This window comes from Osmia lignaria, chromosome 14, assembly GCF_051020975.1.
Source record: "Osmia lignaria lignaria isolate PbOS001 chromosome 14, iyOsmLign1, whole genome shotgun sequence".
NCBI lineage: Eukaryota > Metazoa > Arthropoda > Insecta > Hymenoptera > Megachilidae > Osmia > Osmia lignaria.
In genome coordinates, this window is record NC_135045.1 from 12,469,226 (window position 1) to 12,496,715 (window position 27,490).

At 33.8% G+C, this 27,490-nt stretch overlaps 1 protein-coding gene and 1 long non-coding RNA gene across 8 annotated transcripts in view; both read left to right on the plus strand.

The window, feature by feature from the left end:
- The first annotated feature begins 477 nt into the window (after positions 1-477).
- Positions 478-27,490, plus strand: part of LOC117609068 (neural-cadherin) — a 325,378-nt gene continuing 298,365 nt past the window's right edge. For all 7 annotated transcript variants that reach the window (XM_034334919.2, XM_034334922.2, XM_034334923.2 and 4 more), the window contains exon 1: positions 478-1,203. The gene's annotated coding sequence lies outside the window, so the exon portion shown is untranslated. The remainder of the gene's footprint in view (positions 1,204-27,490) is intronic.
- LOC143306059 (uncharacterized) lies at positions 23,741-26,618 on the plus strand. Its single transcript, XR_013063399.1, has 3 exons — positions 23,741-25,798; positions 25,879-26,097; positions 26,538-26,618. It is a non-coding gene; the product is annotated as an uncharacterized LOC143306059 (long non-coding RNA).

Here is a 27,490-nt window from a genome sequence, read left to right on the forward strand (position 1 = left end):
TTCGCCGCGGGTCATCGGCATTCCAGGGTCAAGCGACAGATTCTTTCCGGAAAGGGACAGAGGCGGTCGCTGTGACGCAGCATCGTCTAATCTCCAACCCCCGATCGCACACGGTGGGTCGAGTGACGCGCTCGGTCGGTGAACGTTAACGAGACACGCGCGAGCAAAGCGTATATGAGAGTGAAGCGTAGGGAACGGGTCGTGCGCTCGCGCACCCTGCAGGGTCGTGGGATGACGGCGACGCGACGCGACGCGACGCGACACGACGGTCGTGGTATCTAAGCTGGATGGTAGGGGTAACGCAGGTGGTGGGTGGCCGTTGGAAAGAAAAGGAGGAAAGATGGGCGAGAGGGTAAGGCTTGGTGGGAAGGGAGACGAACATGGGTCGTGTGTCGATGGTAGGGGCAAAGAGAGAGTGGGGAGTTCGCACGCCGACCGGAACGGCCCCACCGAGTTTTATCCAACGATCCGGGAGGCTCGTCGAGGTAGTGGTCCGCGCCCCATAGCCGCGACAGCTTGAAACGCGTGTCGTTGTGCTGCGTCCGTTTCTCTCTGTCTCTTGGTTTCGCTTCTCCTCTCGGGGAAGCAGCCGTTTGACAGAAAAGTCGTGCGTTGGAGCGCGTGTAACTCATCTACCTACCCCACGGCCACCGTCTTCATCGGGTTGATGTGTTATCGTTACCTGTTTTTTTTTATTCTGGACAACGGATTGAAAGGGGTCAGGGTGGTAGTGAATGCTCTCCTTTCCGGTGGAGAGAAGAGCGCGCGATTCGGATAACGAACAAACGAGACGAGACGTTCGTTCTCTATCCGCAAGGTGGTGGGTAATGATAACAGAGGGTAAGCTTCGAGAGGGGGAGACCTCTGCTGACAGTGTGATCGTCGCAGGATTCTGAGTTGTTGGAAAAAGGAAGAATCGTCGATAATACCGGTGCGTGATGAGCTCGTGCCAGAGCTAGAGTTTCTCGAACCCCCGAACCCGGCGAGTAGACAGTGAAACATACCGGTCGTGTTGCCCGGTGTATCTAACCTTTTGAGTCGAACCGATTGGACTGGAGGAGGCTCGGTTACACTCGGACGTCCCAGCTACGATTGCAGGTGCCAGGACTTTCAGGGGTGGTGCTGGTTACACTTTATTCCCATACACGACTATCCCGAACGTCCGAGGGAACAAACGACTTTGGATAATCACTGTTGGATCGCGTACGTATTTTTCTAACACACACCTGACTCGTGCTACCTTTGCCACCTAGTGCGGCGGTGCCGTGCTATGGCCTCTCTCCTTAGGTTCTCTCCTACACCCCCAAACAGGTTATTGATTTTGCCGAAGTAAGGAGGTACGGATGTAGCTCGTACGCCCTGCGGCCTGCGACCTGCTCATTTTTCCACCCTCCCTCTCTTTACCTCCTGTCTCTTGCTCTCGCCGCTTCTCGACTTCTCTTGCTCGCTTGCCTGTCCTTGGTGCTTGCCACCCTCTGACGGCAGGTGAGCTTTACGCGATCTTTTGACACACTTTGAGAAATACCAAATACAGGGTCGAGGACGAAATTGCTGGTGCAATTTTTATTACCATCTCAGAATCCTGATGTGCATACGATTCTGTTTATCAGTTAGAGGAAAATTTTTCAGAAGTCAAATTACAATGAACTCTGATTTAGAGATAAGGATGTGCGACTTTAAGACACACGATTTTTAATACTGTGACATTACTCGGGATCTCTCTTTCAGGGTGATAGGGATTATAATTAGAGACGGATTATACAATGGTATTGAATCGTAAGAGGAAACCAGACGAGATACGAGTGATCAGGAAACGCGTTGTGCCGCATTGGTGTCTGTTCTTTGATTCCGGAAACAACCGGTGTCGATTCCCTGAAGCCAGACCGATGCCGTGTGTCGTATAGTGTACCGTGTCACTGAACCGTTGCGTTGGGGCAGACTGTTGCAGTGCTAGCGTGACTATACACCCAGACACACAACAGCCAGAAGGAGATGTCGACTGACATCGGATCGATTTAGTGGCTGAACTTTTCACTACGAAATTTTGCGGTGCTTTCTTTCTTTCGCAAAAGCAGCGCCTCGTAGTAAATCAATAGAAGCCACGTGAAGTCAGAACGGGAGTTCGCGCTCTCTCCTTCTCTCTCCCACTCTCGCTTTCTCTCTTTCGTTGCTTCTCACTCGCCCTCTAGCCTATTTCTCTCTCTGTCTGTTTTTCGATTCGCGCGTTTCGTAAATTTTGTCGAAGCTAGCCGCCGATCGATACGAGACGAAACGTTGCTTCGCGTGCCGTTCTGTCTTCCCGCTCCGAACGGAATTAAATGATTAGCCCTGATCGTTTGGGATAGTTTTGCTGCTTGATTCTCGTAGAGTGACGGTGTCTGTGCGCGAATCGTCGCGTCGGCGAAACGTTATCCGTCCGTTCCACTCGTAGCCGCTACGAGTTCGTCAATTATGTAAGATTTCCTGAATTTCGGCTTATCGATCCGACGTGTCGGGCAACGGAGACGTGCTTAATTTTTCACCGATTCCTGACGTTTTCAAATCGTATTTCTGTCTGGTTTGTTGAACGTCCAGTATCTGATTCTCTCAGTCTTATTTTAGTGACATCCACCACTATCGTAAATTTTACGACCAGAACTATTCCTCGTCGACGACACGCTTTGACTCTGCACGAGTTTCTTTTGGTAACAAGCAAGTCTCATTTTCAGCCTGCCCTAAAGATGAGTCTTAGAATAACGATGACATCTCACTTTTCACGTTTTCTGTTAATCTTTATGTCAATAACCAAAATATTCATGGTTATTTTATCATTAGAATATCTATACGTCTTAAACATTCCATTTAACACGTTCGATCCCACTTGAGTAGATCTATGCATATCAGAAAGATTGCAGATATATGATTCGATTTAAAAGAAAAAGTGCAATTGTACTGCACCGTTTTAAAAATACAATTTGTCCCACTTTAGAGACACCCTGTAGAGATACTTCAAATAGAATTTTAACTGAGGCTGATATCAGTGATGCAGATTTAGAGAAAAATTTTGCAAAACATTGGAATTTGGTATTGGTAAATTTTTTATCAACTTGGGTCAAAATAAGGCCAACTTGTAGGCGTGTCTATGCTACTCTATCCACCAAGAAATAGAAGTGTTTCCAGGACAGATGTGAGGGTCATATCGTGCTACTTTTACACTGGCTACGTGGCTGTCAGGGTAAATGGTATCGTGTTCATCTTAACTAATGAAAGAGAGAGAGAGGGGGAAGGGATGGGAGAGATTAGCAAGGATTAGATCGAATCTGTGTTGGTGGACATGAATTATGAAGTTGTCACATGTCAGTGATTCTATCGCGATCGCGTTGAATTGCTTCTTCTTCGACGGTCTCGAGCGGTCATATTCCCATTTTGATGAAACTTTCCAGGTTTCAAGAATAGCCAAAAATAATAAATGCGTGAAATTTTAATACCCTAATTTTAAGGGGTGAAATCACCCTTCAAAGTTTCAACTCCCAAGAGCTAACTTGATAATTGTTGGAGATAGAAGAAAGCTTTCTTAACCAGAATTGGATAGTTTTTATCGTATTACACGAAAATGCAAAGGTTGAAAAAAGTTTTCAAATTTGTGCCAGCCATATTTATTTGAAACACTACAGCAACCATGTATAAAACAAAAGAGATTGCATGTTTACATAGTTCCTTCGTCAGTTAATGAAAATATATCATTTTTACTATTGTAAATTGTAATCATCGTTGCTACTGTCCAGGTGGTTATAAGTGTAACGAGGTTTAAAATTTCTACAAATTCATACTTCAATTAATTTTTCCGACGTAGACGTTCAAAGTACTAATATCGACGATAATTCTGATAATTATAATGAATTTATATTGCATACAAAAGTACAAAAATATTGCGACAGCATGCGTATGTCTAATAAAATGATTATTACCGACACAGATAACATAGTAATAATCAAACACGACAAATTACCTGCAAAGTTTCATCGTTAAGTAATAAACAGCGTTTATTGTTTATGAATGTCAATTTGTATCAAGAATTTAAAGGTGACTTTGATCTTTTGTAAAACAAAGTCTTATGATCGTGTTCGTATGATCGAATGGACTATTTTTGTTAAACACTCACATTCTTGAGTTGATTATTTTGCTCCATTTTTCTTTTCAATATTTAACTGGTAGAAATTAGGGATATTTAGCTGGTGAAGGTTAAAAATAACCTTCTGTTGGTATTAGCCATGTTTAATTTGAAAATCGAGTACTTTTGGATTTAAAAGATTAATCTTAACTCAATATTATAGAGCAACGAAATATATTGTAACTTCAATTAGTGAAAAGAAATTTGCAAGTTGAGAACAAAAGGGAATTACGACATTGAAATATAACTGAGCGACATGAAATAACGGGCTATACTTGCACGATAGAGCAGATGGCAAAATACGGCCAATGACCAAGGCATGCAACGCGCTGCAATCCATGGAAACCCGCCAGTCCCGAAATACAACGGAAGTAACGTCCATGGAAGGACGTTTTCTGAACGGTTCGTAGCTCGTTGTTCCGGCGTCTGTTTGCTGAAATTCTGACAAGCTAGCAAAAAATATATCGACAAAAAGTCTTGATTATTCTCCAACTTTCTTTTCATCCAGAGCGGTTCACTTTTTAACTTTGGCAAATATTTTGTGAAGCTTTCAATATTTTTATCTGTGAATCTTGGGATTTTCTAAAAGAATATTAATGTGAAAGATTGCAGATTGAAGAAGTGTTTTCGAATTATCAATTTAAGGTTTATATTTTAATTTAAAAAAGCTAAAGAAGGTATCATTTTAAATTGTGACGTGACAGTAGACAGCAGACAATAAAATTTTAGCCATGTGGTTCGAGAAGTTAACAAAAGTTTACTTTTAAATACAAATTATTGTTAAGAAACACGTTATTCGAATTAAATTATGGTACTTTGAATAAAAGAAGACTAAAGAGAATGACAATATCTGACTCTGACTGGCAACGAATAATCCCGAACCCGGAAATTTAAAAAATTATGAAACTTTGTGGATACATAGAGGGTGCCCCCCTGATTAAAACGCAATTTTTTTTTGCTACTCATTTTCAGTCTAACGAGGTAAAAATCGCCCTCAAAGTTTCGGCCATTTTTCGTTTTTTTCTTTTTCTCCGAAACCGTTAAAGACATCCAAAAACTTCATAAACGAAAATTGTTCGTCTTAATGTATAGTATTCGTTTATGTTGGAGCAAAAAATTGTTTAAACAACCACAAAAAGTTATAAACAAAAAAGCTTAAAAACTATTGAAAGGTTCTAAAACTCGTTATGAAAATAGGAAATGGATTGTTGCTTAAAGCGATTTGATTATCATTTGTTATTTTAAGGTAGCAAAAAATATTACTGAATACACATAATCATATATTTCGTTTTTATTTTATTTACAAAGGTTACTGATATAAAAAGGTTCTTAGGACAATAATTGTTGTTCTTGATCCCATCTATCATTTTCTTTGATTAAAAGCTTATATTTATTAACACGATTGTATATTAATATAAATAATTATTACTTTTATATTATATTCTTTTAACATTTGTATCTGCTAGTAATTCTTATTAACTAAAATTAGTTACTCTTGAATGCAGATAATTTTAATAATTATCCGCTACCTATATATACATTATGAATAATTTTTTGCCAATTGCGTTGTTGTATACGCCAGTATCAATCTTCTATTATATCTAAATAGAAACAGAGGACACAGAGTGCAGCGAAAATTAGACAAGATATTCGTTATCCGAAATTTTTGCGAAAACATGTTTTCCTGCGCCTTTAAAAAGTTGTGATACTACACGTCCATATTTTAATGCTTTAAAATTTTTTTTAAGAAAACATTTATCTAGTAGAATGGTTGCCATAAATCCGGTAAATGTAATACGTTTGCTTATGATTACATTCAGAGTAACGAATGATAATCAAACACCAATTAATAACCGTGAAGAAGAACCCTCTACGTATCCACAAAGTTTAATAATTTTTTGAATTTCCGGGTTCGGGATCATTCCTTGTGAGAGTGAATCACATGCATTTTTAACGGTCTTTAGGCCTTCAAAAGATAAGTAATGCTTCTGTGGTATAATTTGCACATTTTATCTTTGAACGAATGTAGGCAGTGGTTCATTGTACGTGCTTGAGAGATGACTATTTGATGATGACATTTATGATTCTGGCAATTTTAAACGGCACAATAACGCATATTTGCGAAAATAAGCTAATTGTAAACAGAGTGTAATCATTATTGCTTTACAATATACACATTCCTTATTTTAGGTTAAAGTTGGGAATAAAAAAGAACCTTCTAAAGCACTGCGAGAAACTCACATATTTTAGATTTTTCAGACAACTATTTCAAGATAGGCACTTATTTTGTAGCATTACTTCGAAAAGATCAGTCTATAGTTAATAGAACTAACTCTTATCTAGTTACGAAATTAAATTTCACATTGTGTGATTATTGTAATACACCCGCGTCTATGGAACATGTTCTACTACATTTTTCTAAATTCTCAAATCATCGAGTAAAGCATCTTTGATGACACTCAAACCTTGCAGAGATATTGGTTTTTATCATAATAGCATTTAATTAAATTGTAATTAATTTTTACAGTTGTTGCTAACAACTTATGCAGTTAATGCAACATTAAATTACCTATATTAAATGTATTGACATCTTATATTAAAAAAGACACTTACCTATAATACAATCGAAGCTATGAATTCCAAAATAACAGATGTCGATCAACCAATATTTCAAGGAGAACAATTTTTAATTCATTTTCTTTAATTTTTCAGTAACTGTTTTGGTTTTTCTTATGAGTATTGTATCGTATATACTTTGGGGATAATATTTTTGTGTTATTTTAAATGTCACTAGATAAGTTTGAATGAACCAAAAGCAATTATATTAAGAACTCATAAGGTGTTAAAAATTGGACATATGATGTTTTGAAATTTATTCCAAAAAGTAAAAATTTCCACTTTTATCAGTCTTGCATACGGAAGGCGATGTCTTCGGAGCGATAAGGATTAAGAAACCACGGTTTTTCCATCGATTTTCTCGGCAGAAAAGGATCAGACAGGGGGGTGAAGATAAAAATTCGCCAACGGGATTTATGCAGACGTGTATTCGCCACATGCGTGCTTTTCTCCCATCCCTAAGACTATGTCTCTTGAAAAGAGGTTCCCTATTTGACACCGGTGTGCTACACCCTCGTGCCGGATGTGAATCGTGTGTGTGCACACGCGCGCACGCGCTGACAGCCGCGTGGAGTGCTCGTCTACCCCGAACACAGAGGTTCCTCTTTCTCTTCCCTTTCGCTCTCCAGCTTCCCTTCGGTTAAAGAGTCTTTAACGTTTGCGTGAGGCTAGCTTCCTAAGCGGCTACTTAGGTCGAAGTTTAACCGGTGCCGTGCGACGATCACGTTTACCACGAAACTGCGTGAATCTCGATTGTCTTGTGCTGGTGTGCGGGGATCTTAAACCTTAATTGGTGAGCAGAAATTCAGGAGATTCTGAAACTAATTCTGGTATTATTGTGTTAGTCTATATATGTACAGGGTGCCCTATGTATTTAAACTTCCGTCCATGAGTCATGGAACATTTAGTTATAATTAGTAATTTCAGCGTTACGTTTAAGTTAACGTTAGAATAATCAACGATGGACGTATATCTACTTCTACATTGAGAATAAGTTGGAAAATAATTCTACTTAAAAAAGTATTTGGGTACACTGTTAACAAAAATTAATAGTTCGAAAAATATTTTTAATTAAAAATATGGTATTTCATACAAAAATTTTTAATATCACACAGTTGATTTTTGTATCTTTTTATGCAAAACATTTCCCTTTAAAACTGTTCCGTTATTGTTTTATGTATTCCACATATTATAAAACATGTAAATGGTAAAGTTTGTTCGAACTTGAATAAGATGTCGTTACTAAAAAGGATTATTAAACGAAAGAATACAGAAGCATTAGTACAAACTTTCCAGACAGTCCAATAATTTTCTCCTAGGTTCAGTGAACCTAGGAACACTTCTACTACAATAGGCTGTCCTATCTCACGAATTTCGAGCATCATAAACTACTGCAGACTATTCTTTCTAAGTTTCATACTCCCACAATCGAATTATACTATCCATAATTAAAAATTAAAATATTTTCTAAAGTATTTAAATAGAGAAAAACATTCAAGAAAATGTATAGAAATACTAATATAAATTATCTAGATGACCCATAACAGATTCAATAAACCTGGAAACAGCATTGTTGGACCAAACTATTTCATCACATTAATTTTAAAATATTTTTGTGTATTTTGTCAAATTTGTTTGTTTCTATTTATGGAAAACAAACAATGACTTTAATTATGGGTAACAATGAACATTAACAAAGAGCACTCTAGAAAGCGAGAAATTTTGTAAAAGAAACTAGATATCAGGAAAACTGGTTCCATTAAGCAAAGTAAAACAAAACACATGTAGACAGTGATTTGTCGTTTCAACCTCACGTTTGAGTCATTTTTAATAATTAGAATAAAATTGTGTATTTACGAACTTTTAAGATTTGTATTGATTTACCCATTGGCGGAACTAGGTAAGAACTAAGATGGGTCTGGCTCTGCAAAAATATGGACTATTGCAAAATATGGACACCACTGCAGAATTTTAAGATTCTAAAATTCAAATTACGAAAATTCCAGAATTGCAAAAATTAAAAATTCCAAAATTCTAAGGTTCTAAAATTCCAGAAATAAAAAATTCTCAAATTCAACAATTTTTAGATTATAATATTCTAAAATCTAAGAAATCTGGCCTACCCCTGAAAAAAATCACAGTTCCGCCAATGTATTGTTAGAAAAATAATACAATAGTATAGGCTAGAAACGTCTCAAAACTTTAGCAACCATCCAGTCATGACGAAATTCCAGCACAAGAATTTTCAGTAGGAAATTCCATGTTCAGAAGCAAAATATTTCAGTTACAATCATATTACTCATAAAGATTCTTGAAAAATACGAGGACCATAAAACGATACGGCACCTCGAAGATCACAGCAGACATCAAAGGTGGCGTCAAACTACCATTTCACGGCGTCTCGTCGCGAATCTCTCTCGAAACATAGGGGAAATTTACTTTCTTACCCCCTCTTCGAAGGGAAGTTCAAGTTCCCCGCAAGGGTGGCGATGATGGCTAGGGCGCAACGTGTCTGCGCAACCATGGTGCAGCAAACATCAGGATGCCAATGGTTTCAGGGTAATTTCATAAAAGATTTACCGGTCGTCTGGCATCTGTCGTTGTCGTCGTCGACGTGGTTATCTTCGTCGAGACGGTCGTCCTGCTCGTGATGCAATTCGTTGGGAATCAAGAACGAAATTTACATAGTTCCGCGAATATTCCTGCCTATCTGTCTTGTCGACTCGTAAACGAGCCATGGAGGACCCTTTTCAGAGACAGTGCGTCTGGGGAGGGCATGGGTATCTTCCGTTGCCTTGGAATCGTGCAAAGTTTGAACAGCGTTACCGGGAATGGGCGTTCCTCTATGGCCCTGATCTACTCCTCGCCTGGAGCACTCTAATTAACAGAATTCTCTTTTGGAGAGTTTAAAAAATTCAATTTTCGATTATAGCATTTTTGAATACTTTCAAATCTTTGATACGTGTTTCCATACTATTTTGATGGCGTTTGAAAAATTACTAAAGATATGGTTGAAGAATTTGATGCTCAGGATAAGCCACAATTTCCAAAACAGCACAGGTTCACTTTCTAACACTTTTTCCAGCTCACACAGATTTATCTAATAATATTTAAAATAACACAAGAATTTCATCTCTAAAGTATAAACAATACACTATTCACAAGAGAACTCAGGACAGTTAATGGAGAATTGAATAAAACAAATTAAAACCCTGTTCTTCTGAAAATATTAGTTTCCAATTCATAGCTTTAATTATAATTATTCAAAATACAATTATTTCATTCCTTCATATGTTGTTGAGTAGTGATAAAAAAAATAAATAATCCAATAATAGAAATAGCTTTTTCTACTGTGTAGTAGAATTAATAAAATTATTCAATACTCCATAATAGTAATAGCTATACATAGCCAGAGCACGATAAAATGAATTATTGAAAATATTCACAATTAATCTTTTATACGATGCTTTACTTTGTTATGTTATACTATTAGAGTAATTTTCATAGTACATAAAACCCATCCTAGAGTTTTCATTTCCTTATTATTTAATTAAATTAAATTGGAAGTGTCGATCACAGGTGACTAACCGAACGTGATGATGACTGAGTTAATTAAACTTTTCATTTGCTACTTTTCACGAATAATATAATTTTAATGGTATATAAAAACTGTCATTATTTGATTCGATGTTAAAATACAAGTTAACTTGTAATTAACAATAACAATTATTGACATTTCAAATTTAATGTAATCGAATAATTATTTTAAAAAACAGAGGAAATAACTTTTGAATAACATTACTATTATATTAATAATGTAAAATAGCAATTTAAAAGCTTGAGTTCAAAAATTAACCGTTCGTATCGTTAATAAGTGGAGTATGTTCTGTATGTCTGACTAGATATGTCCATTTCTACTGTGGCAGTTAACGCGTTAATCCTGCTATACTTCTCACTTATGTGCGCATCGGGTTCATGTCTCTTTGGGTCACAATAAATAGAAATGTGATATTTTAAGAACGTTCTAAACTTTATAAGAAGCATTATATTTATTTATTACATATAAAATAATAAGATAAGGCGAATGAAAAAATATTGGTACATTTATTTCTCTTATAATAATTATACATTAGGATTGAAATATTATTATAAAATGTATTCTATGGTATTTTAATATTCAGTGCAATACAGATAATGTAATATACAGGATATTGTACCAAACCTTTTACAAGTCAGCATCTACGAGTTAATAATTAATTATGTAACCATTATTTCTCTATTTCAAGTTCAACAAAATAAATAATATCTTCAAAAATTTTATTAATACTGAAGATTTGAAAGATGGAAAGAGGGTGTAATACTTGTACTTGAATAACAAGTGTACAATCATTTATTCTTTCACTTTTGTCACTTCCAAGTTCGAAATCATCAGTTTTCTGTGATTTCTCACTGAAGTTCATCCGTTGATTATTATTTGCAAAATTATTTGAAATGTTATTTCAAGAGTGCTCAAATCCGACTTTAAAGATTAGGAATAAACATACGGTTGCAAAGGATTAATACTAACCCAGCCTCTTCTCTTTACCGCTTAAGCAGAGTACATCCGCGAAACTATGTATAATAGCGTGAAAATAATTCAAAGTCTGTTTATGTACGCTTGTTTGAAACAATATTCTACTTCAAGATGATATGAAGTTTTAATGCCGCTTTTAAAGCTGACTTTTTACATTTTCTTCACAATAGTTGCTTGACAAAGTGCTCGTAAAAAGTTTGCTAAGTATAACGATAAAGGGAATGGAGAAACGACACTTCGTTCGACTTGTGCGGTTCCTTCGTTGTTAAAAGTGTTTGTAGTTCACTTGCTTATCAGGTATATTACCATTCACAAGTATTTACCCATTGTTAGGAATAAATAATGTCTTAAAAAGCACCGAGTAGTCAACATTAATATTGCAAAGCTAATCCGAAACATTCACATTTTCATACATAACTCATTTGTCGAATTGATTAAATCCAAAAATCAAAAAATCAAAAAATAGAGAAATTGGTCAAATAATACAAGTTAAATGTAAATTAAATGTTTTAGCAGTAAAATTGTAAAAAATTGAAAAAGTAATGTTGATCACTTTGGCCTATAAAAAGTTCATACGTGTCTTTTAATCACCTTTAAAACATTTATTAAATGTTTATTTAAAAAGAATAGATGTTTCCTAATGACATAGTACCTTTAAATTACAATGTAAAGTATATGCACCGGTAAATGAACATGTACCTATCAATGAATGAACATTATATTTTAAAACAAGTAAAATTAATTAAAACAAGTTAATTAATTAATTAAAGTATGAAAGTGATTAAATATTGATTTTTTTCAATTCTCAGTTTCATATTCAAGCAATTTTCGCACTACCAACTTATTTTCATTAACTAGTTAATGTTGTTTATTCACTGGTGAAATTAGTATTGCAATTAATGTATTTTGTTAATTTCTGAAATAGTAATCTATATATTGTAGAAAATTATTGATATCAAGAAATCTAATTTTCATCTAATAAATACTTATTAATATTATTATTATTTAGAATTCAACTTCAATAGTTACAGAATATTTTATTCTGTAAATTCTTACGAAAACTTAGAAGGAAAACTTACATATTGTTAAACATGAGTTAACTTTAAAGCCTTTTTAATTTACCTAATCATATTAGGAAAATTCAGTGAATTTCTTGAAAATGAACACAAGAACTTCTAATAGCCTGTTCAAAAGTTTGGATCCTAAATTTTAAAGCATCAGACACATGTCTTGTGAATATGAAAAGGTAGCCACATACTTTTAAGAGGTAGTGTAGATAGTTTTCCATTAATACGTAACAAGGATACTTTCTTTATAATTAGCATTAAACCGTGCTGTTTCAGTGTTTCGAGGATCTTGACTCTCATGAAATACGCGAAAGCTTTTCCTTATGCATGAATTCGCGTTATCCTGCAAAAACGGTAACAGCTCCGTCTCGCCTGCTCTAAGGTAAACGACGAAACAAAATTTTGTATTCAAAACTTTTATCCACAGGATTAAATAGAAATTTCCGTGCGAGTGAAGCTTGCGTTTACTTGTTTGAATTATTTCCACTTTTTTCACTGAACTCTGGTTTACCACGATTTAGTGCTAGAATCCTTCATAAATACTACACAGCAGGTTTTCAATATTTTCGTGATACGAATTAATATTTACATATATATTTATTCAAAGTGATTGAAACCTTCTATAGTAAACTTTAGTAAAATTTAGAAATTTGTAGTGTTACTCAATAGTTTTTCAAGACTATTTATATAATTTTATTTTTCAATTTACTCTGAAACGTGAGCAATACTTCTCGGAGTAATTTTTACTTAGATTGTGATTTATGTCGAGAATTTTTTTGTCGACAATCCAACGAAATATAAAAAGGATTCTCGAGGTACTAAAACTCTCACGAAGTCGAAAATTATTGCGAATGCACTGTGTTACTTGCGTGCGGTTGCTTCCTCTTTTGTTTCGGTAAATTTACGAGGTTACATTTTGAAATATTTCGTTTATTTTGAAATAATTTACACCGAACGAAAACGCGGCGGATAAGCTTATCCTGCTAGGATGTAATTAATAGATTAACGAAGACTATCTCCATTTAATGTAAATTAAGATGTGATTTTTTTAAACTTTTCCTTTTGTATTACGGCATAAGGATGTTGTTTTCGAGTAATTTCATTCGTCTGGTCAAGCGAAAATTTCAAATGGACACTTTACTTATACTTAATATTTATTACTTGCATTTGCAAAATATGTATGTTATGAACTTAAACAAATTCCTTTTGATCAGAAATTTGATCTAGAACTTTAAAAAAGGAAAGCTTTCAAAATATAAAATCCTAACATCAACGTGTGATGTTCCTGTATTTCTTATTTTTTATAATTATTCTAAATTTAATTTTACATAATGTTGCAAATTTTCATTATTACAAATAGAAATTATTTTGTGTATTACTTTTTAAAATTAAAAAAGAGATCATACAATGAAGAGTTATGTTTTGCATAATGATTGGACTTAAAGAATTAAAACCAATCACATTTTGGAGTACACTTGCGATCAATGCAGGCTTCCCTACGCAAAATAGCGATGGCCTGGGTTTCTGTTCTTCCCCGTAGGTTTCCCCAGGGAAAATGACAATTTTGGCAAGGGGTCCCATATATAAGAATCTGTCCCTCTCATTTGCGTGTAAACGTTTACGCGGAAAAATTTGACTCAATATTTACCTTGCTGTTTGTACTTTTCACTTATATACTAAATTTTATAATAATTAAAAATTATATCATTTTGTTTCCAAATTACTTTTAATATTAATATCGTCAAAATTAGGATTTTAAGAATTCCTGCTTCACGATTAACAGTAGAATAAAAATGCATGTACGACACCTAAAATGGTGACTAGAATAATTTAAAAATATATCTATAAATATTTCAACCCTTCTGCGAAGCCATCAATATAAATGATGTATTTAAAAATATAACACGGATGTAAAGTCATTACAGAAACCAAGATTAATCAAGAAATTAAACCGTGCTTCAATACAATTAACGGTATTTATAGTGTTTCATTAGCTTGATTAAAATTCAATTGATATCTTCATTGTTGTAAACCCACACTAACAATTAATTGAAACTACAGGTCACAATCAAACAGTATTATTGGATTCTGAATGCAGCCCAGAAGATTGATTTTGTTTACAGCATTAATTGTTCTTAATTAACTGAATCTGCATCACACGTTCGTAACAAGTTCTATTCAATAAATTGTTTGAATGAAGGAAGAAATAAAGTAGAGAAGTTGATGAACCGTAACAAACCGAATTCTCGTTATTCATGGTCGGTCATTCTTTAAACGATCAACTACAAAGACAGAGTGACTCACTGATTCAATTGATTCGCGTGTCGTTGCTCTTAAAAGATGAATAAGCAATTAGATGGACAACGATGTATAATTTATCATCGCAGTTTATTTTATCGTTCGTTTCGCGCTGCTTATTTCGTGGTTAATGAGGCTTATTAAGAAATTTGTTATACAGCCTGAATTATGCGAAACAAAACGGATAAATGTCTCCGTTATTTATAGAAGTATTTATAAAATAACAATGTAGCAATATACATAGTAACAATGATTCTTTTATAAATGGAAGATTTTCAAAGGATTTTTAAAGTCAGTTTTGTTTGTTTAAGTAGAAGGGTATATTTTTTTCTATACAAATTTTATACACAAAATTATTAGGGTACAATTAGCAACCGATTGGAATTTAAATTTTGACGAGGAAATTAGTGATATGGCGGGCTCTTTTGCAGTAAATTTTAATTAATTAGGCCTCGAGTCCCTGCTGGCTCATTGGAAATTTTCCCCAACCTCCCACTGGTCAGTCTATCGCTGGATATATTATTGAAAAAATCAATAATTGTTTAGATATGATGTACATTCGTGAATAATATATACCTGTATTATACCTATTTTTATTTCTTATTTTTTGAATCATTAGTATATTTACAAATTGCATTATTATTTTGCCAAGATAATTGTACGTAAATGGAGAAATGTATTACAAAAAATATTGAATTTAATATTAAACAACTGGTTTGATTAGCTCTAAAATGTACTTAAGACAATTGAAGACGTAAAGCCATGAGAATGCGGTTGTTTCAAATTACCAATCAGAATCAGGATAAAAGATCTATCATTGTTACGATTATAGGTCACGTAACAGTCATTGTTAATCTCATAGTAGTTCATTGGTGGAAAAAACAAAGCGAGCAGAAGGGCGCGAGTAAATAGCCGCTAACTCGGTTACGTTCATCTGTACAGTTTTTCGCAAGCAATTTACCCTACTTTGCATTTGGTTGACGTCTAATGGTCTGTGCTTCAATTTCTCGATGAAGATTCTCTCACAGTCAGCTATTTGCAAGGATAAGGTCGTCTTAAACGACCGGTGTCTCTGTTTCTCCCCAAACGAGGGTTGTTCTCATTGTCACTTGTTTAACGATGCATTGACTTAGTAGCAAATTCATGAAGGGAGCTATCCGAATCTCCATACTTCACTATATTTCTTGCATTCTGTTGCATCGCACATCGCAATTTAGTAAAAATTTCTGTAATTTTTAAATATTTTATGCAAGACAAGATTTTATAAACTGATAAGTGTTGTCATTTATTTTAATAATTTTTGGTCATGTAGAGGAAGGGGTTACAGCACAGGAAGTAATTAAGTCAGATGAATTCATTAATTTTTGCAGTCATTTTTTTAATATTTCAGAAAAAGAGAAGTTATTTGTTTGATTAATTTCAAATTCTCAAGGAAAATAAGTGTAAAAGAATAAAAAAAGGGGAATCCTCACAAGTAATAATTTTATTGCTAACCTTGTCATTACTTTTGGTCAGAGGTGTACGGATATCCAGCCTCGGGTTCGGTGGAGTAATGGTGGAGTCTCGAGTCACGTTCGGATTCTAACTTGATATTCGGATCCCGAAATTATGAGTGCCCGAACAAAATCTGCTGGAAAGTTTTATCAATTAATAAATAAAAAAAATTGAAAAAATGACCCGCACCCGACATTGAGATATTTCAAATCCGTTTCTTCCATGTGATAAAACTACAAACGAAACTATTGTTACTACAATCAACTACAAACAAAATACTATCATTTTCCATAAACAAAAATTAATTTTTTCAAAGTCGGGTGCCAGGTTCACATACATAACTGCCCAACCCTATAAGTCATAGAATCTTTGGCTAATAAATCAATTTGTGAGCTATTTGTGTATTTTGCTTTTGAGCTATCCGAATTTTATCGTCGAAGTATTAAAAAATTATCCTAAATATAGCAACGAATTTAATTTTCTTGGTATATGAAAATGTGGCGAAATAAGCATGATATAACAGAACAGGAAATTTGTTTAAAATGTAACAATAAAGTAAGAAAATAGGTTTTTTATTAATTAAAAGCGGCGAGCGGATCGTCGAGCTTGTCCGTGATAAAAGGAAATTACGATACTCGTCGTGATAACAATCATCTAAACGATTACCGCCAGAAGAACTCTCATTACCGTTCATCCAAGAACCAATTTCTTTTTATACAATCATCTGATAGCTTCTTCGGTGCTTTCCACGATCGAAAAGGGGCGGAATAAAATCCTGTGGCGAATAAAGAAGCCACAACTTTCGGATCGTTAGGTTTTTATTCGGTCTGAAACACTAATCGTAAGACGATCTCCTTGATCGCATTAAACGTTCACGATTGCGATAATCAAGAAAATACTGTGTTGCATAAAAACATAAAACGGTAGGCGTATAAATTAATTTGATACTTTTAACATTACGTCTTCCTAATTATTATTTCACAATTATCAAGAATCCTGATAACGATAATGATTATTTGAAAAATTGAAAATACTGCAACATTTGATAAATAAATAAGTAAATAAATAAATGCACCAAATTAATTTATATACCTAATAGCAATATAAGGAGCAGAACCAGAGTATATTCAGTTCAATTTTTTGAAAATATCACATTTTATATACAGGTTTCTTTTATGAAGTTTTTCAATCTTTCAGATGATAAAAATAATTTTATTCGTAGTTGTTTAGTTTTTAATATAATAGAGTAAAAGTAATATTAAGCCCATATCTTCTTCTGAGCTGAACAGTCTAAATTGCTCTTGATACAAGTTTAAACATAATTTCAGGACCGAATAATTTTTTGTCCAGTGTTAGGTTAAAATAATTTTAGACTTGATATCTGCTTCAAAAAATACATCCGAGCCATATAAACTTTGTCAAGGTTTATGATATTAAGTCACGCAAAAGAAGACACAAAATTGAAATCAGATAGTATTAAGTCCATCGTCAAAGCCAGACAGTATCAAGTCTAATTTATTTTTTACGTAAGGAAGCGACAATGTCCGGTATACGATTTTACTTTTAAACAATAAAACGATACATTCTTTGTTTTCGTTAAAAAATTACGTATATATCTTTCATGGTTTCAAAATTATAAGGCTTTTGCATCTTTGATTTGCTCTCTTACAAAGTTTGAAAAGTGCGACTTACACACTTCGGCTCTGGGGTCCAGATACAATGGGTGATCATATTATTATGAACAGTTCGAAATTACCACTTATTTGAAGTTTGATCAGAAATGGAATTGAAAATACACTTAAAATGGTATGCCTTTTTATTACAAAACTTACTGTTATATTTTTATTACTATGATACTGCTATATTTTACAACTTTTATAATTTAAAACACATATAATGTTAATATTTGGTCACGCCGCGCTTGGTATCTATAATTGCCTGAATACGTCTCGGCATGCTTTCCATATTTTTTCGATAATTTTCTAGCATTTCTGGGTCGTGATGCCATACGAATATAATTTTGTCAATCAGTTGTTGCTTGTTAGTTATATATAATTTTTTATTGGGTTCATATCTGGTGAGTTTCCAGGCCACAGTAAAACTTTAATTTTTTTATTAGTTAGGCAGGCTGTTACGGTTTTTGGTAAAAAGGATATATTTTACTTTTATGGAATACATAATAGCATCGGAAACATAAAATATGCAAGTTTTCCATCTGTTCATAATAATTTGATCACCCACTATGTATGTATGTATGATTAATGACCTAAATTTTGGATGACGTAGCAGTCACTGTCAAAATCATATCTCTTCATGTCATTTCATATCTCCTAATCTAAAAAATATTAAGCTCTGATTCTCATCTAACGATCTTCTTACTATCTCGTTGATGATTCTCTACGGCCTTGAACCAAGCGGTTAAAATCCCCCATAAATGGTCGGTCGATGCCTTCATCGAGGAAACCACGATGGCCAGGCATTCATACTAATTAGGGTACGTGTACGCACGCGAGCCAATAACGTGTCGAAGGGTGGATAGAAGCATCAGGAGGGTAAATTCCCCAAGCAGGCCGGTGGTGCGTGGCGTTCGCAATAATGGCCAGGGGTGTCGTCGAAGGGTGCAACACAATGAGCCAAAGAACAGTTACGCGTGCGGGAACTGCAATTTTGTAAATAGGGAATAGCGCTGGATTTATTCTAGGTGCCGATGATTCAATCCGTGATGTGTCCCGGCAGCTGTGCACTATCAGGCATCATCCTTAACTGTCCTCTCTGTATACATGCAGGAAGAGTCGAATTTTTCATGGGGTCATTGATTTTCCTCGTAAGGGAGAACGAACGTGGGAAAATCATTTTTTGATAAGATTTCTAAATGATCTTTGGATTTGATTAACAATTGATACATGGGATGATTTAGAAGCTGGCGGGCAAACTTTAATATACCTACATTTTAAATTATAAGTGTTACTGTAATTTAAATCAAAGGAAAAGAGTACATGTATTCAGAATTAAGTAAGTGTGAATTGGATGAATGTTTTGAGGTATAGGTGATGGTAAGATGTTGGTTGTAGATAGTATCTAGTATGAAAGCTAATAGGTTGATGAAATATAACTATTTTTAACCTGGGTTAAGTGGACTAATCTTATCTCTGTGTTAATAGTACCTATTACTGTGCAAATTAAGGTGCTTGTTTGATGATTTATTAACAATCTTAGACTTGTTTAAAACTTGAAAATGATTTAAAATGTCACCGATATTTAATTATTTAAAAATACTTTGTTATAATTTATTGACATAACACAGAAGTGATTAAAACAACAAAATTAAAAAATTTATAAATACTACTATGAAGGATCATCTTCACTTTCTAAATTTTTCTGTTTTATTCTCTAAAGTGTATCCATCAGTTCAAAGCAAAATAAATTTTACTATTTCATTTCAATACGAATCTCTATTAAAGTGATGGCTGCTAGTCTTAATGAAATAAAAAATTAATACAAATATAAGATTAAGTATTACGACTAATACTAATAAATATTAGTATTGACACTTAGAATCATTTTAAACACATTCAAGGATGTTAATAAATTATCCATTAAATATTCTAATTTCTAAAGTATCACTATTAATACATAGACAAAATTAATCTATTTCATCCAACAAAAAGACAGATAGAGATATCTTTTCCGAAAACGAATGAATTTTTCTCTAATTGTAAGTGAATTTTCATTTATCACTTCAAAATAGAATAAATTTTAGCATTCCATTTTAATACAAATCTCTATTAAAATGATTGATGCTCGCCTTAATGAAATACGAAATTTTCTCCCAGACAGCACAATCTTCATGCCATTAACGGTCCATTTCAGCAGTGAATCCAATCTTTCTCATTTCACCAGCATCTCGTCACACAATCCCTCATTTTAATTACACCTTAATAGCTGTTATCATTCGAGTTTACACCACACCTAGATACAAGCTGTATCTGTTTCCAAGTATCGTAGTACGATGATCTCTGCGTATAAATAAATTTCCAGCCTAAAATACACTTCGAATAGTCTGAATAACTTTAAACAACTCATTCAAGCTGGACTTTTTCTGCTTCACCGGAACGACCTACCAGCATTCACGTGAATGAATGTTTTTATAAGAACGTGTTAATTCATGATTCGAGCACCATAGAAACGCAAGAAGTAAATGGTTCGTTTAGCCTAGACAGGGATAAATTTTCTGTGATACTTTATCGTTGGGAAATCTGTACACCTTACCATGAATAATAGTAAATAATTATGAACAAATCTTGAGAACCATTATCTATTCATTCTGTTTTCCTCATTATGTTATCGACAATGACAACATTTGTAAATATTAAAATTATTATGCTTTGAATAGTTAGATTTAGGTTATTAAGGGATAGTCAATGTTAGATTGTGAGTAATAGACTATAATTTAATTTTTGATTAGTTGAATAGTTAATAAGCTTGTGTGGACAATGATAGTATAACAAGCTTGATTACTTTTTTGTTTCCAATTTTCAAAAATAATATTAACCGTCCGACAGCAGACCATGGAGAGAGTCCCAATTTTAATTCAATTTTGTATTTCGTGTTATAAATTTTCTAAATTTTATACTGTTTGTCTGACAACTAATCTTGCAGTATATGAAACATTTTCGTTTAAAAATTATTATTTTTATATGTGTTTTGTAAGTTTGGGTCTCGATTGACCCAAACTCCGCTGTTGAAGGGTTAATAAAAAGGATTAATAAAACTTCTAGAACTTAAAGATTAAAAAAAAAAGAAATAGAATTACAGTGTATATTCAATACAAAATTGAATTAACTTAACACATGTCTTCATTAATAGAAATCCTATAACATTCTTTACAAGGAAATCTATATAAATTACCTAAGGTTACAAATTCATGAATACCATTATCTTTATAAGATCTTTGTTATTATATCTTCCTCATAGAAAAAAAAAATCAGTAATAAGAAAAATAGAAGTTAAAAAAATATATTTAATTGAAACCTCATGATATTTCCCTTAAAAAAATAGAATTTACTTAAAATTAATATTAATATCTTGAAATCATATTTTGACACTATACTTTTGAAAAAATCATAGAAACATACAACTAAAGATTACAGGAGGCAAGTTTCAGTGCAAAGGACGTTTACAAAGACTCTTCAACTCGTGTCGCGTCTAGCGGCACAAGTTCGGAGGAGATTTCATTCAGGCTGATCCCCGGGAGGATCGTCGAGCGGAAACATAGCAAGAAACGATATCGTTCAAGCTTCCAGGGAACATTACGAAAGTCCCAGCTTGTATACTCGCGTGCACCGGGCTTCACGCTGCGAGCAGTTTTACGTGTCCGCGTCGCGGGTATTATAAAGTTGGTCACGCCATATGGCGTCGATGGAGCGTAAAGGGTCGCCGGTCCTCGAGCTCCTGAAAGCCGCTCGTTTTACCAGTCCTTCACCTTGGGTCTCGAGAGGTCGCCATTACAAGGAGTTCCCGCCCTTTTGTTCGAGCACGGTATTCGCACGCGTTCTCATTTTGCGCGTACGTGCTCTCGGAACGCGTCGAAAGATCGTTCGTCCTCGCTCTCCCCGGGTAATTAACGCTTCTTTTTTTTTTTTTATAACCCTTTCGCGAAGGGTTCATGTTAATGAACGGTAAACGTCTGCCTACCCAGAGGAAGCATCGACTCTCGTGTCAACGTGCTTCTTTCCATTTTATCGGGGAAACGACGCTCCTCTGGCTTCGACGCTCCCCGGAGAGCTTGCGTCATCTATTGATCTGTTGAACGTAGGTGTTTGAAATATAGGGTGCATTATATCATTCCTGTTTTTTGCTTTAATTAACCGACAGCTTTTTTTCATCGGAAACACTCCCTGGATGGGTAATGATAGAGGAAAAAGAATTAATTCACTTAGTTCTTCCATGGCAGGTATGGATGTATCTTAATTCTTTTATTTTTTCCTGGGTCTATGTTATTATAAACGAAGATCAGGTTTCCCTAGATATTATACATATTTCTTGAAAATACTCACAAGGGATTGGTCAAAAATGGATAGTACAGTTGCTTGTCGAGACTATGTTTATTCGAAAGAGCATGAAACGAGGAGTTTATGGTGCAATTTTTCGATGCCATTGGCAACGGGTTCAAAAGTTTTGGGACTTTGAAATTTTCATATTTTTAAGTGCAAATGATTAGAAAACATGAGAAATCGAAATATGAAGTGAAAATTAAGTGTAAAAGTGACAAAGGCATGAATTTGAGATGATTAGATGATGTTTACTAACAATTAAGATAAGTTTCAGGGAAAATTGTATTTAATTAATGTGTGATCATTTGCACTTAAAAATATAAAAATTTAAAAGTCAGGGGTTTCTCAATTACTTTGTTCTCCTGGATTTCCCGATCCTACATGTAGAATAAAAATGACAGAAAAGTAGCAAAAATAATTAATTATATAAATGTATAAAAATATAATTTGTCATATGAGATAAACTTTACACGAGAAATTCATATTCATTATTACTCTTGATAATAAACACCGATTATTGTCATCAATATCAGTAGATATACTAAATTTGAAACTGATATATGCATTCTTTCAAAATGAGTGTAATTTATTAATGTAAGCGACAAATTATTAGCTCTCGTTGGTTGATAGAATAAATACAATGAGACCAGTTTATGAGTTATTGATTCCGAACATAGGAAGTGAATTAATTAATTCATTCGCAATTTATAGGATTATGAAGCTCGTTTAACGACAACATGCTAATTTAGGATTAGTAATATGAAATATGTGGGTTCGTATTAAATAAACCAAATGTTGTCATGTAATCTATAATTGATTTACGTAATGGTATATTTGGGAGAAACACAAAACAATATTGTTTCTCCAGTTAATTGCTTTTAGTGTTGAAATACAATTGTTTATGATATAATACCTACAGATAAACATTATTAGATTCTATACGTTTTGATCAAATAAATTATTTTGTTTATAAATTTTCTTATAGAACATATCATTATAGTACATTTCTATTCACCTCTAACATATTTAGTTCTAATATTTTATCCTTAACCCTTTCCCGTGCCATTTAGCTCGACGAAACTCGGGCCCAAGCGGTAGTCGGCAACGCGCGCTAAACAGACAAGACTGACTCGTGATATTCATGTTTGGGCCAAAATCTTCATCACGAGTCAGACTCGTTAAAGTACGGGAAGGGGTTAAAAGATAACATCTTCCATTTGCCAGAAGAAGTATTTCAGAAAAGTATATTTTTCAAAAAATTGATTTGAAATTTCGCATTATAGAAAAATGATCGTTTACTTCACCATTTAGCAATGGCAACATTTGATTATTTTTTTTTATAATTTAACCAATATGTTTTTAATTTCTATTGGTCTTTAATAAAATCCTTGCTTACTTAAAAAAAGGATTTTAAAAGCCTTACTTTGAATTATAACATTATTCTTGCTAAATAGAGCAATTTTTTTGGTCATTCATGAAAAAGGAGCAGTTATAATTTTTTATTTATGAAAGAATTGTAGCCTAATGTTAGACAAAATTGAGATATTTTTAACCGACTTCAAAAAAGAAGAAGGTTACTCAATTCTATCAGTTTATTTTCTTTTCTTTTATGTATATTCGCCGATTACTCCGAGACGGATGGACCAACTGAAACGAAATCTTTTGCATCTTGTAGAGTAAATATGTCTCTCGGTTGGTCTCATAAAAAATATATTTTGCATTTTTTCATTCCTAACGACTTTTATTGCAAAAAACGTAATGCTCCATTTATATTTTTCGGCGTTTATTCTGCAAGGAATGTACCGATCGCGATGAAACTTTTCACATTTAGTAGGAAATATATCCGCGATGATCCCAGTTATAAAAATTTATGGAATTTGTTGTTTATTAATCATCTAAATTCGGTCAATATATTTTTTTCAATATATGGTTATTAGCTACACAATAAAAACGCAAAATCACCTCAAGGTATCCTACAAATACTGCACGTTCCACTAAAAAGTGTGAAATAAAATAATTTTTAACAAAAAATACAACCGACTTTGAAATGCGCTAAAAAGTGTAAAATGATTTCTATTTTATTTATATCAATGCTCCACAGCTATTAATAAAACCTATTTTATTGTTAAATAGTATACATTTCAACCTTTTCGGAGGCGGCGCAAAATTAAAAGTACCCGAATAAATGATGCTACCAATAACGATTTGATTGCGGTATGGCAAACTTGGTAATTAATAAGTCGTAAGAAAAAATACGAAACGTTATAGATACGGCAGAAAACATTTGTAATTGTAACGTTCGTATCAGAAATTGGCAGCACTTCTGATGTACATATATGTAGTTAAACCGCAATGGATATGTTGATTCCCGTTGAATATTGTTTACTTGAAATTATCAAATTATTACTTGGTGACCCACGAGTCATAGGTTGCCAACGCCTGTACTATAGAATCTTGTAGAATCTCTCTAGTTGTCCGTAAGCTGAAAAGCGAAGATGGACAACGTGGGCAGGACAGACACGATTTTTCGAGCCTAGCGGCTGCTTTTGATCTCCGGCGACAAGTTGTAAAAGAAAAGGATAGCAGCCGAGAAATTAACAACAGTTTAACTTTCTTATTTTTAGATTTTTCTGGATGCAAATTGTTTTAACATATTGGTACAATTTTTCAGATTAAAATGAGACCAAACATGACATAATTTAGACTATATGGACGAAAAAAAAATTCGCATTGGGGATGTTCCCTTGTTCATAAAATAAAGTAAATATGCTTTAAATTATATCGTGCTTGGTCTCATTTTAATCAAAAGAGTCTGGTCAACATGTTTAAAAAATCCGTAGATAAACAAAATTAATATTAAAAAAGTTACAGTGCTTTATTATAAACTACTAAAGTCTAACTCTCATCAAAGAAGTCGCGTCGCGTATCGCGTGACTGACTCGAACGAAATACATAGGCGTAGGACAAAACCGACGGACACTGTCAGAAGGGCAACAAACGGACAACTAGAGAGATTTTACTGTAGAAGGAAAGCTTTAATAATTATGCGCCGCCTCCGAAAAGGTTGAAATGTATTTAGTGTACTATTTAACGATTAAGTAGGTTTTATTAATAGCTCTGGAGTATCGGTATAAATGAAATAGAAATTATTTTATACTTTTCAGTGCATTTTGTTAATGTAACAAGAGGTTTTATCAATAATTGACAGGTAGTTGTATAAACGAAATATAAATTATTTTACATTTTTTAGCGCATCTCGAAGTTGGTTGTATCTTTTATAAAAAATGATTTTATCAGCGGCAAAAAGTCTGGATTCACTGAAATTTTCCCCAATTCGTCGCGCAACTACTCAATCGGTCATTTAATTCATTATCGCGTGTTAAACAGTGAGCTACGCTTCAGCGTTAATCGACCGTTTAATGAACTCAATAATCGGAGTTTTTGGTGCTGGAAACTGAATTTCACTGTTAATTTGCATTTTCAATACTGAAAATAGACATTTTTCTAACTGAACAGGAAAACGTGAAGAGCTTATAAAACGACACAAGTATGTATGTTTTAATATTTGCTGTAACGGAAAGATAAAGAGGGCACAGCAAGATTATCGTTAGTTTCTTTCTTAATCAGCCGTGTCGATAAATGCAAAAGTTTACGTAGCGTGGAAAATATTCACTGTGACGAGTCCGGCTTGGTCTCAAAGCTGACCCTTCAAAGGGTTGAACGGGAGAATAACAGGATGTGAACGCAATCAACGACGTATACGCTACGTGAAAGGCGTCGGACACAATGAAGCCGTGGACATGACCGGGCTTCAATATTGTTTTCCTTTGATCCCCGTCTAGAAAGGTTAGGTAATTATTAAAATAACTAATTTCCTTTATGTCGCAAAAACCAGAAACGTCGTTGTTTAACAACCGAATGCAATATCTCACAATTACATGCACCATTTCCATGGCGATAAAATACAAACGAATAACTATAGCTTTTTCAATTTTTATTTTTTTTTTTTACATAAATAGAATAAAAGATTTGGGTGATCATTATCAGTAAATTTTAATCTCTAAATTAACAATATAAATGCTTCTTTGTGACAAAATGATATCAAATCTTGTCAGATTTTTGATGTTTGGAAACTGGTCATTATTTACTATATTTGGCAATTAATCAATTTATATCAGGAATATCAATGAAGCGTATATGTAAACATTTTAAGGAAATTTTAAGCTTCAAATTGATGTAGATTAAGTATTACTTTATGGTACTTTTATTTTATTAAATCTTTTCAGATTTTTGATGTTTGGAAATCGATCATTTATTCTAATTGGCGATTAGTCAATTTTGATGAGACGCTTATATCTTCATTTTGCAAAATAAGCTTTATGCAAAATTTAAGCTTTAAATTGATATGTATCAACTATTATTTTATGATACTTTTATGTCATTAATTTTGTCAGATTTTTGGTGTCTAGAAATTGGTCATTTAATTTTATTCATTTAAAACTTAATAAATTATTCCGAAACCATTCAAACTTATACATAATCACATGCTGTTGAAATATTATTTGCATTTTTCCTCTTCATGGGCGGGGTAGTTTTATTAAATAAAACACAAGCTTGCGCACCACCTTCGATTACGTTGCGTCAAATGCGGAATTTCATTTATGGTGTAACCAGGTCCTCGACAACTTTCCCAGGAAATACGTGTCACCTATAAGTTCGTTACCGTGGAATTCACCAGATCCACTTAGCTTTAAGATTCTTATTCCAACGATATCACCGGGGATACGGTAAAGTGGATCAGAAGAGTTTTATAACCGCACGACATCATGGGGCTGGAGAAATTTCTACGGTACCTATTACTTCCTTTTCCCTCGACGAAACTCTCTCGAGTATATTCTCGAAACGTTCTAAACAAATGACCAAATAACACGCCTTAGTTGAAGATAATACGATGCTAGCCAGATTCGGGTCAATTGTGGCTTACTAATTAATCGATTAGCCTCTGGTGGTCTTCTGCGGCTTTAATAAGAAGCTAACATGACTTCCGAGTGTGCATTACTGAATCGATACTATCCTAAATGAAGATTACACAACTTAGGTCATATTATTATTGAATTTCATAAATGTAAGAAGCTAGTAGTGTTATTTCATTTTTTAAAGAAAAGAGAACGTTATATTAAATTTGCATTTAAATATCTGCTATTCTTTTAACTTGCAATATGTTTTGATAATCCTGCTT